Genomic DNA, 12,892 nt, shown 5'->3' with positions numbered 1-12,892 from the left:
TTAAAATACTCAGAGGTTTCACTTTGAATTCTGAGATCAATAAAAATTAATGATGTTTGGTGCCACTATAACCCAGAAGCTTTTGAGACATAATGATCTTTAAAGAAGGAAGTCAGAAGTTTACTGAAGGAAGTTTATTAAAACTGCCATATCTTACTAACATAATTTTCTTATCAGCTTCTCACCACACTTTTAATTTTCTGGAACAAACAAATATATCAATTGCACAATTAATTTCATTTTGGTCATTTTAAATGGCAAGAGTAAAACCCAGGCACAAAGAAAAATCATTTGCAACTTTAAATACAGAGAGTGAATGTATCATTAGAGTGTCCTTTAGGCAAAACAGTCTGCCTTATATCAGCATGATGTATGGCACTAAATTATTGGATTTCAGTTCACAGAAGGTATTCCTCACTGCCATGATGGGCCCCAAGTCAAACAAGAGTTCAGTAGGTGTTTCATTTTTAATTCTCTCTAGTAAGAATGTGAAACAGATAAAATAAAACTCAATTATAACTGGTAGAGTGGGATCTTCTTTTTAAATTACCCCCTTACACATTAACTGGAGGAAAAACAAGATAACATGATGACTTCATTTAGAAGTACTTGTTGCTCTCCAAAACTAGTCTAATAGCTGCTAAATCTTATGTCACTGCTGTTCCTGACACTTGGTCACTGCTATCTGCTACATGCTGAGAATGCCTAGGCTCTGAGGACAGTTTTGGCCTATGTGGGCTTTATGTTTCGGGTTTTTTTTTTTCCTTTTGATATCTGTATCCAGGCATCAGTGTATAATTTTCTTTACCCCTGGTTGCTTTTAAATGCACATCCCCTGTATCCTCTGCATTGCAGATAATTGCTGTAGATCTTATTGATTTTAGCTGTTGCTGGTGGATTCGTTTTCCTTAGTTTCCAGTAAAAATTAGAGAAATGTCACCCACGCCCTACAAAATATTTGTCATAGCATCTCTACATACATAAATGCAAGAAAAACTTTTATATCAGCAGTAATACCAGAAAAAACATTATTCATCTTTTTTGTTGTTGCATCAGTTTTTGTTATCTGTCTTAGCCAGTTTCACATGAAAGAGTTTCTTAATATGATAAGCCATGCCTAGCATTGGAGAAGTCTGCATTTCAATTAGTCTGCTGTTTAAAATGTTAATGCTTTCAGCCTTTTGATCAGATTGGCCTTAGCTATTTTCTTGTGGGTCTGCTGCAACTGCTCATATCTTCAATTAGGAAAACCACTGATAACAGCTACAGCAAAGTATCTTTAAAAACTCAGCCAAATTATTCTCAAGGTAGAGGTACTATATATACTGGTACTGGACATCTGCCTTACCTTGAATTATACTCAAAAGAACAGTTTTATTTATTCACAGTCTTCATTTTAGATGTTGTTTATCCTTGAAAGAATGAGCAATGTGAAAAGTATGATATCTCTCAGCATGTGAGACCAAATCAGACTGATCAGCCTATTTCATTCTGTAAGAACAGACACATACATTTTAATTTTCTTTCCTAGCAGACCGTGCAAAATGCTTTTTTTTTTTTCAGATACCTCTAACTCTTAAGTGACCACAAAAATCTCTGCCATACTCAAGGTAACTACTACCTGACTCATGTCAGATATATGGGGCAGAATGCACTTTTCAAAATCCACTTTAACCAGCTGGCTAAATCTAATAATCTAATCTCTTTTCTTGTTTTTTCTTTTTTTTCTGTTCTTTTTTTTTTCTTTCTGTTTTTTTTTTTTCTTTTTAATTTCTCTCTAAGAGCTACAAAAAGTACCTCTGTGCATGTCAAGCCACCCTGCTGCGACTAAGTGTATATCAGCTCTCAAGTCTCAGAATGAACACAGATCTCTCTGAGGGGCCTCTGGGATTCTCAGACTGTATCAGATGCTGACAGAAGCAAACACCCTGCAGGACACATTTGTTGCAGTACTATCTACCTTTCACTCTGCCATTTCTGTTTCAAGTGGGATGAATTCTCTTTTCAGACTTAAAAAGTAAAATCTACATCTCCCAACCACAACAGGTAGCTCCTGAAGGCAGAATGAGGATGGAGGATGATATACTAGTCTTCCCCACTGAAACAATCTCACTGTGAGAAACCCATTAAAATTGCTCTAGACAACATTGTTAATAACATTAAGTAAATTTATGTTTAGGGGATTCAGTTGAAAGAAGACACTTGTGTCTTGGTTAACTGCCTGGAAACTACATGTGTATTTTTAATTAAATATAAATAATTTCTAGGTACAAAAACTACAGCCAAAACCATCAATCCCTGTGAGTTGAGTGTATATTAGTCAAATTATTTTTAAAATAATAATAACGATTATAGACATTTTTGTTCTGGACGAGCGAGCTCTGAGAGGTGATGCCTCTCCTTTATGTGTAGGAAACTGTCTTCCTACATGTAAAAAGGAGCTTCTCAAGGCTGGAAAATCCTCAATGCTATAGTATTTTCAAGTGTGGTGAGAAAAACTGGTTTAAATCTGAGGCAAAAAAAAACAAATGAGAATGTTCTCATTAACTCAGTTCTGTATTTATGGAGGTGTATATATACAAAGTTATGTGGCACCAAGTTCCAACATGCACTTTTTGAGCTGGGAGGAAGGTAAGAGTTCTCTGAGATCCTGTCAATGTACCATGACAGTGGCTATGAGCTGTACCTTTCCTTCTTCAGCCCTGCTTTCTATTTTGTGTAGATAAAATATTTTCTGCATGGTTGATTCCAGAAAAAAAATTGTGACTGCTTCTTCCCAGGTAAGGAACAAAATGACAAGGGTGGTTTGTAAACCCATGTGAGACATCTGAAACCAAAAAAGAGGACCAAGACCTAAGAGGTGCCCTTGTTGTCAGCTTTTTCTCATCAGCTCTAAGTGGCTTTGGTTGGCATCTTAACAGTTTTGGGTTTGTTCTGATGTAACATTTGACAGGAATCTGGATTCATTCTCTTTTGGGAGGACCTCTTTTGGGAGGAGCTTTAACATTTTATCAGGGTATTTGGAAGCCCAGATAAAATAGTTTTGGCAGAAGAATGCAATGATTCTGTGTAACTGCTGAGTTGCAAAACCTTTTATCTACCTGTCTCAAATTTCTTTTATTATGGGAGAGAATTGGTTCAGTGGCACCCAGTGTCCCTGTGGCACAGTGACATTTCAGGAATCATTCCCGTTCAGCTGGAAGCTGCTGGCATTTGACCAGCTTGGTTAGCAATTCCACAGCACTTACAGAAAAAGGGTAAGTCTGAATAAGCTGATTTGTGAGCTTCAAGTCAGCCACCAAAGACACCAAGAAGTTCTGAATCTCAGACGTTGTTTGAGTTGAATGAAAATTACCACAAAATCACTTTTTAGATGCAGGACACAAGTCTGCTCAGTGAAACTGACTAAAATAATAGCAAATTTTTTCTCCTGATCTTTTCATCTTTTCTATCCTTGTTGTCAGTGTATTTGGCATGAAAAAACCCTGTGCAGTCTTAGGAAAGTCTCCCTGCCAGCACCTTGAAGCCTGATCATGTGCCTGCTCTACTAAGGAACCTCCCATCTTCTCCTCCTGTGGCAGAATTGTTCCCAGTGTGGTCTTTGCTCCTTCCTCCCTCACCTTCAGAAGCTTTTCCCATCCATGATCCCTCACTATCTCCCCAGGAAAGAGCAATCTCACCTGTCTACAGAGCTCCTCTTGAGGGTGAGAGCCACACAAAGGTGAGCTGGAGTCTCCCCTTGCTGACCAGACACTGCCAGAGCAGATTATAAATTATGCCTAGGACAAAACTCCGACAAAAAGTAAAATGCTATCCATTGCCCTTGGGTTGAAATAGTGATGATACACAAGCTTGAGTTAGCAATCCTTAATTGTCCCCTGCGGTTCAACTTGAACTTTTGAGACGAGCTTAAAAGCAGCTAGTTGTTTACAATAAATAACAATTTACTCTTATTTTGAGCCAGAGATAAAGCCACTCCTCATTATATAAATGCTGACATGCCCTTTATGTGCAGAGGTTTCACTTTTTGGCTGAAATGTGAAGTCTGCACAACTTTCTTCCCTAATGCTCTTCAATTCCTTGGCTCATCCTTTAATTCCTTAATGCTCAAGTGCTACTCCTTTAAAGGTAAGGGGTTTGCTGCAGTCTCCTGGCCAAGCACCAATTTGGCACTTGGAAAATTTTGCCCAACTCCACTGGAGTTTCTCAGTGACACAATGGGATTCCTTGCTGCCTCCAGCTGCTGCGTGGTGCTCCCCACTGCAGCTCACAGCGGGCTGCTCCCCAGGAGTGCTGGCAATTCCTCACAGCAATGTGATTTACAACACTCTGGTGGGAACGTGTCTGCAGAAGATACAACTTCTAAAAGGTTGTCTTGAAGTAAGAGAGATCTGACAGAGACAGTAAATCCTACTGCAAATTAGTTTTGCAGAAGTAGAAGAAAAAAAAAGGGCTTTAATGTGTACAGAAAGTTCCAAGGAAAGGTATTCAGTCCTGTCACAATTACCTTTTGGCTGACCTTTGCTAGATTTTGGAGAATGAATATTAATGACTCTTCAGCACAAAAGCAATTTAATGAGAAGAACTTACTTAACACTGTATTTTAGCAGCTGGAAAGCTACTTCCTAATTACCTAATAAATCTATTTGCTAAATTTTAGAGTAAGAGCACAAATGTATATTTAATGTTAACATTATAGTGGGGTCTTTGTTTCAGATCATGGCTAATTAGAAGCTTCAAATTGAAATAGACTTAAGAGAGATTAAAAATATTTCATTCAAACACCAATTATGTATTTGCATTAGGCTTATTTACAAATATTATACCCTGTGAGCTTTATACTTTCTAGTATTAGTGTCATTTTCTCACTCAAAAGAACAAAATCGTAGTATCCCCAAATAATTTTCCTCTCAAGGTATAATTAGGTGATATTTCTGTTTCAGTAGGAATTAGCATTCATAATTTATATCATGTTTTCATTATATAGTTATGTTTTAATTGCAAGAAGAATTTATAGTTTAATTGCAGCAAATGCTGATTTCACTTTGTTACAAAATCAGTGACAGTGAAGGGCAAGATGTCTAGAAAAGAGGCATCAGTTATTCTGATTAAACGTCAGGACTGATCTAAAGCACACAGATTAAATTAGTTGTGTCCTACTGACTTCAAGAGGCCTTGAGAAGCCAATCAATAACATCAATCAGAATTGAAAAGGAATAGCCAAATCAGCTGCTGAATCAACAAATAGCATTTAAAACATGCTTAAATGGTTACAGAAAAGTCAAACAATGCCAAAGAATTTGGTAGATTAATATTTTGATGAGCTGTGTTCCTGTGCTAGCAAAACACCTTTCTGGTTGTTAGATACTGCTGATTTTGGAAAAAAAAAATCTTTAAAATTTGAATAAATTTGCTTATGCTACATGGAGAAAGTGTAGGATTAAAAAACCGTTTTGCAAAGAAATGTGTTGGAACTACTGTGGGTTTCAAAACAGTGGATGCATTGTAACACTGCAGCCAAAATAATGATTTATACTGACTATACTGATAACATCCTTTTTCAAGGCATTTGCTTGTGTATCCTCATATCCTCTCAGAACAATTTCAGGTTCTCAACCTCCATATTACTTTGCAGGATCAAAACCAAATTTATTCTTATCAAGTAGATTGCATTAGAGTATTATAGCTAGAAACAAAAATAACGTTTTTAATCTACTGTAAAATAGCATGTAAGCCACTCATGAATCTATATCAAATTGGAAAAAAAAGAGATATTTTAAGAGAATACTTTATGACATGTCAGGTGAAAATTTTGGTAAAATAACCTGCTGGATCATACCAGCTACCTTCTTCTGCTCAATACTATTATTTTCTTATTTTAAACATGTGGTTTCATGTGGCTGACATCTGCAGATTGCAGTTCTGTGAAGAGTGCAGATCTCTGAACAGATAAATAATTGCAGAATATCAGAAGATTTCTCTGTTTTGCTGGGTTTCAGTGTTATGCAAAAAGTATTCCAAGCAACATAAGCAGCTTCACATCTGCTCTCAGTAGGGAAGCACAGCCTGACACTCAGGCAGCACAGCACACTGCTCTCTTTAGCCAAACAGTACACTCTCAGAAGGCACATATTTTTTTGAAGTTTGTGCTAAGATGTTCAGTCTTACTCTGCAGGAAAGATTAATAAGATTTTGAAATTGTATTTGTCTGATATTTATTTTGCCCCTATTCTTTTTTTTTTTTTTTAGACTGCTTGTATGATTCCCAGACCTATATTGAATAATTTTATAATTTTGTTACTCATAATTTTCATACAATGTCATTATTGATGGCAGCAATTCTTTAACTGATATGAGGAAACAGATAATAAATAATACAGCACCCTAAGAAATACAAGTGTGCTTATTCTGAAAGTTTGTCTTGGTGTGAATTCACAAGATAATGTTATGTAAATGTTACCACTATCATACTGTGTTGGGTTTATCCCCAAGGAAGGATGATTTTTATTCAGAACAGGGCCTTTGAGGGTGCCAGCACAGCCGGGGCAAAGTCCAGAATTATCCACCACAGCTTTAACGAGAGACTGAGGACATCAGTACACACAACCCCTGTCTATGACTGGGAGATGGTTAAATGGGCATCATGAATTCCTTGCCTTTATTGAAAAGAACACTTTCTACCAGAGTGTCTCAGATTCTTAGATTCAGGAAATTAGCACAAACCTATGCTCTACATGACAAAAAAATGAGAGGATGAATAAACCACTCCATCGCCCTCAGTTTCCAAGTAAGGGTCCAGACTATGAAAGTGCTTGTCAAGATGTTCCAGCATAGCTAGGAAGTGCTGCAGGAACTTCAATTGCTGCCTCTTTTACCTGAATAATTGCTGAACATTTTACCTGGCAAGTCTCTTAAAACTGCTTTACTAAACTGAGAAAATTTTAAACAGAGAAGTTTACAATGACTGTAGCAATTTTGACAATCAGATCACTTTAATCCCTCTCCATAACAAGAAGAATAATCTGAGACATGCCATTCAGATAATAAACAAATTGTAATTTCAGCAGTTTCCAAAAGAGTAGTTTAAATTCAGCACAGCTTTTAATTGTGGATACCAAAGCATTTGATACAGGCAAAAGAATAATAATAAAAAAAAAAGTTTAAAAATGTTTCCATAAAAGTGAAATGAAAAGATAACATCTTTCTGCACAAAAATGATAATGTGGAGTAAGAAATACAACAAAAGAAGAGAAGTTGAAGCCAATTTTCTAAATTAATTAAATATGAAGGCAGTGTGAGAGAGAAAGCTTCTAAGAGCCTCAGTATGATTTCATAGAGGGATATAATCTCAAATGCTGTGGTTTATCACCTGATATTGCTGGACTAAATATAAAAAAGAGGATCTTTACTCCTTTAGGCAGCTCAAAGAAGAGTTGCACTTCTGCTTCAAAATACTCATGACTAGAGGACTTACCTTTCAACATTAAATTTTTTTCCTTTCACTGAAAGGAAAAATAATGTTTCAAAATGGGATTTTTTCAACTTCATTACCTTAGTCTCATCATTTGAATGAGTGAGGCAGTGCTGGAAGAAAGCTGTGATTTGAGCAGAGAGAAAATGTTGCCTGTCAGACCCAGATTTATCCCACAGCTTGGGTTTTCAAAAGAAGTAATTTGGGAAAATAACCTTAAGCAGCAAATATTGGGGCATCATGACAGTGAACAGAAATAGCATGGTTTGGAACATCCCCAGTTTAGTTATAGCTAAGCATAAGAGTTTTTATTCATATTTGATCAGACTGAAACAAGGAGAAAGTTTTGGAGACCCTCTTTAGTTAAGAACATATTTCAAGCTTTTCAAAATGTTATATACCATTATGACACCAAAATCATAATTTTTCTAAGCAGGTATACTTGGATTTGACTTCTCTGTGGAGTGGATTCCAATGATACTGAAACCGAGTACTTAGTTTCAAATACTTTAACTTACAGTTATCTAAAAGCTGAAGTGATCAAACAATCAGTAAGGAGTAATTTTTTTATTCAGGAGCCACAACTCATTACTAATATCATCATCTCAGAAACTAATCCCACTTCAAGAACTGATGCCAACTCCTGAGATCAAGATGGAGAAAAATTCTCTTGGTACATACACAGCTCCTGCTCCAGGGGTCACTGTACTCTGCACAGTTTAGAACTCAGTGACACAGGAATATAAAAACTCGTTTATTGCAAACAAAAACATTTGGAATTATGTTCAACAAAGTCACAAGGAGATAACAGCAGTTTCACAGTGTGCACTTAAGAATAGGGATCTCAGAAACAGTATCTCAGAACACGGTATGAGACCACTGCAGTGGCTGTAATGCTTTCTCGAATAAGTGTTTCCAGTTTCTTCTTCTGAAGCTCTTTCATCTTGTGCAAATATCTTGGAGGAAAACGCATAAATTGAAAATTATGTAACAGGTTACACACACACTTCTCGAGAAGGTAGAACAAGCAGCTGTCAGTTTCTATTAAAATAGTTACACAAAGTAGAATGTCTGCAATCGAAGGACTGAGTAAATTTGCACCCATGCAATGTGACATCTAGAACATGCATCAGGCAGGCAGAAGGTTTCTTGAGGGAGGATTTAAATTCAAGCCCCCCACATTTTGTGAAAATATCCTGACTACTCACTGAGGGCATATTCACTCAGGGCAATATTCCTGGCCAGTTTTGCAACTGGTGCTTAACTTTTAGTGCCGTAATTATATTGTTTACTTTTGTTAGCACAATCTCCACTGGAAACAAAATGTTGTGCTTGATGTTGAATTAATTTTTCCTTGATCCACAATGACTATTTTCCAGTCCTCCATTGCTATGAGAAAAACTCTAAAAATAAATAAGCCTACTACTAAAAGAAAAAATTTAAAAACTAACCAAACAAAAAAACAACAACAAAACCCTCTTCAACTCAGGCAATACTTCTCAATTTTGGCTCAGCCACCAATCAAAAAACAGCTTATTGCACAGCTTTAAGAGAGATCACTTTTTCTATAAGGAAACAGTATGACATAAGCTGTCAGTAACTCACAGAACCACTGTGAGAGCTACAACAGTGCAACAGGGGGACAAGTGTGGGAGCAACAGACCCAGCATCCTGCCATGGGTCCAAAGCCAGTGCCACAACAGACAGCCTGGCAGTGGCAACAGGCAGTGGCAGGCACAGCTTGACCAGCAGCAGCAATGAGCACAGCAAGGACAGAGGAGTGAGCAGGAAACAGAAGAAAATAATAGCTTAAACTTTTAAAAATCCACTGTTTTTTCCAAAGGAAAGCCAGAAGACAGTGAACTGCTTACTAACATCGCAATCAAGGGAAGCCATCTCCCTGAAATGCTGATGTCTTCGTGCCAGTGAAACAATATCTAGTGTTTTCAAGTTGGGAAGAAGCCCAGTATCACACAGTTTGGTAGTTCAGAATAATTGATGATGACAGAAAACCTGACACCACAACTTTCCTGAAGAAGTTTTTAATATTTATGACAGATTTTTACACCTGTATTGTCCAAAAGTGTCCATCAGCTGTTACAGAGACATTCCTGAGCTCTTTGGAAGAGACTGCCACAGGCAAAGCCACTGCTGGCTCTGTCCAAATTCTAGTGAAAACATTGACAGGCTCCTACTGCTCCTGTTTGTGATTGCCCCAGATGCATCACATACCTCCCTGACATATAGACAAGTATCTCCAGGAACCCATAAGGACCTAGGAATCTCTAAGGGATCTCCTAAGGATCTCTAGGAGTCAGTCTGATTTATATTTTCTCCCAGTATTTTCTTTGCTTGAGAAAAGCAGCTTGATACAAAAAAATAGTACAAGATTTGACCCTAAAATCTCTCAATAGACAAACAACCTCACATTTGACTCCACAATTTAAGAAATTATATCAAAGAGGGACTATTTTCTCTCTCCTTCCCCTGTTTTCCTCCCCCTCTTTCCTTGGAAGCTTCAGAAAAATAGGAGCTTTAATAACATGAGTTGGACAGCATGAAATATTGCTGCACTTGGGTTTACTTTGTGCCCTTAATAACATAGTTCATGAAGGTAAAGATTCATCCTAGAGATAAAAGCAATTAAAATACAATTCTATGTTCAATATTATTACTTCAGCATTTTAGTAAATGTTAAGATTCCCATAATGAGTCCTAACATTGAACTATTTTTATTCCCTCCATAATCTAATTTCATTAACTTATCTGGAAAATGCAGGAAATACATTATGCTGCTGTTATTGAATGTGAAAATACATTCAGCAATGTGCAGCTGGAAACTTGTTTGCATATATTTCTGGGACAAAATGAAATGTAGGTGGAGAATGAATATAATGAAAGACCTGATACAAGCTTGGACTGCTGATTTCTTAAATGAAAATTTTTTAATAGAAGAGCACAAACATGTATTTTTAAAAGCTGGATGAACAAACAGGAATAGCTCTGGGCAGATCTAATCTGCATGGTTTGCGATTACAGTGTGCATTAAAGAATTGAAGATGACATTGACCTTGGTAGCACTTACAAAGGAAGAATTTTCACAAGGATGAACACGTCGTGAGCTGTGTCTTCAGTTTTGTGAACAGTCTTGAAATGTTTTTCAAATGTTCATTTCTCATGGCTCCAATCTTTGTACCCTGTAATTATTTTCAAGTAATAGCATACTAAATCTATGGGATAAAAGAGAGCAGTGTAGTGTGGCACGCAAGCATAATTCAAGCTTTTATCATCTTTTTAAAAAAATCCTCTTCTGAAAAATGTCAATAGAGATCCTGTTCTAAAAATATGTCAAAACATATTTTTCTACAATTTTCCCTTTTCACAAAAGTTTTTTTTACATATATATTGATAATAACAGGGATTTTTAAAACAAATAATAAAATATACATGTAAAACAGAAATATATATACATAAAAGGAAATAAGCACAGAAATACTCACAAACCCTTTTTAGGAAGCAAAAGCAGAGCTATATTTAATTCTCACAACACTGTCCTTATGATTATGGCTCCAAAATCAATATCTTGTTCAAGTTCCCTTGGCCATCACACTCCACATGTCCCTGGGAAATGAAGATTTCTAACACTACTGTTTTTTAGAACCATTCCTGCTCACCATCTCAAAGTTTGGTGAGTCAGCACCCCCCATGATAGCACAGGCTTACAGAAATGTGGTGAGGGAAGAACAGTGAGACCATTCCCCACACACACATGGCCAAAGAGCCCCTGTCACAGCGAAAATATTGGACAAGACCGGTAGTTCATGGCAGCTGCTCAGTTTTAGTGCACGTCTGTGTCACAAGCAAGGTAAGTTCAAAACTTTGGCAAGCACAGGCAGGTAAGCTTTGCTGGAACTAGGCTGAGTGTGGGAAAGTCTGACTCTATTTGCTTTCAACCATAATGGAAGAACCTCAGAAAATTCCAGCATAAAAGAAGTTAAGGAGAGGGAAGAAAGTGAGGTATGAAGAAGAACAAGTTGATATGTAGGATAAGGCACACAAAAGCTGGCCCAAATGGCACATAAAACATTATTCACTTTCTCAAGGACATGTTTTCTCCAAAAAGTGTGAGAATGCTTGGAATGGATGAGAAGAATTTAACTCAAACTCCATCTCCTGACTATTTATAGGACACTGTTTTTGCCAGGGACAGTTCCCTGCCCGTTGCATACATGTAATCCATCCCTTCACTCATGACGCCATCATCATCCTCCTCCAAATAAGCAGAGATATTTTAAAATTGAAACATTTCTTTATCTACCATAGAAATAAACCAAAGATTTCTCTCTTTAAAAACTTTTTTTTTTCCATTTTGCCTCCTTTAAATATCATAGGAACAAGCAATAACTAAAAGTAAATTTACAGACTGAAAAAATTACTTGCAAAACCTCTGGGACAGAAACCAAGTCATTGTTGCAATATTGTGCAGTAAACAGTGAGTTGTGAATCAAGATCCTGGATGCTGCTTGAATGCAGACCTAAGAATAACAGAATTTCAATGCTAGAGAGCACTTTAAACAGCTAATTCTTCCACCCTTAGGTCCAAGTAAGAGAGAAAAATATTTTTCAACTCTTGCACTCTATTGAGAACCCTGACTGTGGCAAAGCTTCCCCTAAGTCTCCCCACTGATCAATGGAGAAAGACAGTTCTGTCCTAAAGGCAATTCAGGTCACCTTAGGGCCTTCTTACTTTATTGATTGGGGTTTCCCAAGTCAATTCAATCCGCTTCTCATCTCTCCACTCGCAGCCATAACATCTGTTACAATTTCTGATATCTATCATTGCCAATATGTTGAGTTACAGGCTCCAAAATGCTATTGGTAATAGGAATATATATTTTGATAATACTTTAAATATGGTAGGTTATGCACATGCATATATATATAAAAATATATATATATATACACATATATATACATACATGCTGAAGCATTTATTTTTCACATTTTTTTGTGCAGTTTTGCATATTTCTGCATATTTAAGCTTTGACAGAAAGTGCTTGAACAGCAGATTATTCTATGCGTCTTTCTTAGTGCATACATTGAATATAATTTATATTGAATTTTCACTACAGTTCCTAGCTAAAAATATTTTCATAATTGAAGGGGCCTTGTAGTGGGAAAATTTCAAATAATGGAGGACACAATTCTATGATAGCATTGAATCAGATCAAATACCACATGGTAGCATATATTTTATAAAACAAACATCTCTTTACTTTTATTATTTTATCAGATCATGATAGACTATTTTTTCTCATAAAATTAAACATAGCTTGTTAAATTGCTGTAGTTCATAAAGACAACTATCAACCATTCATCTACCACATTGACTGTAAATGTTGAAATGAGTGCCCTTATTTA

The sequence above is a fragment of the Taeniopygia guttata genome, chromosome 3 (assembly GCF_048771995.1).
Source record: "Taeniopygia guttata chromosome 3, bTaeGut7.mat, whole genome shotgun sequence".
Lineage (NCBI taxonomy): Eukaryota > Metazoa > Chordata > Aves > Passeriformes > Estrildidae > Taeniopygia > Taeniopygia guttata.
This window is presented reverse-complemented; position numbering follows the sequence as displayed.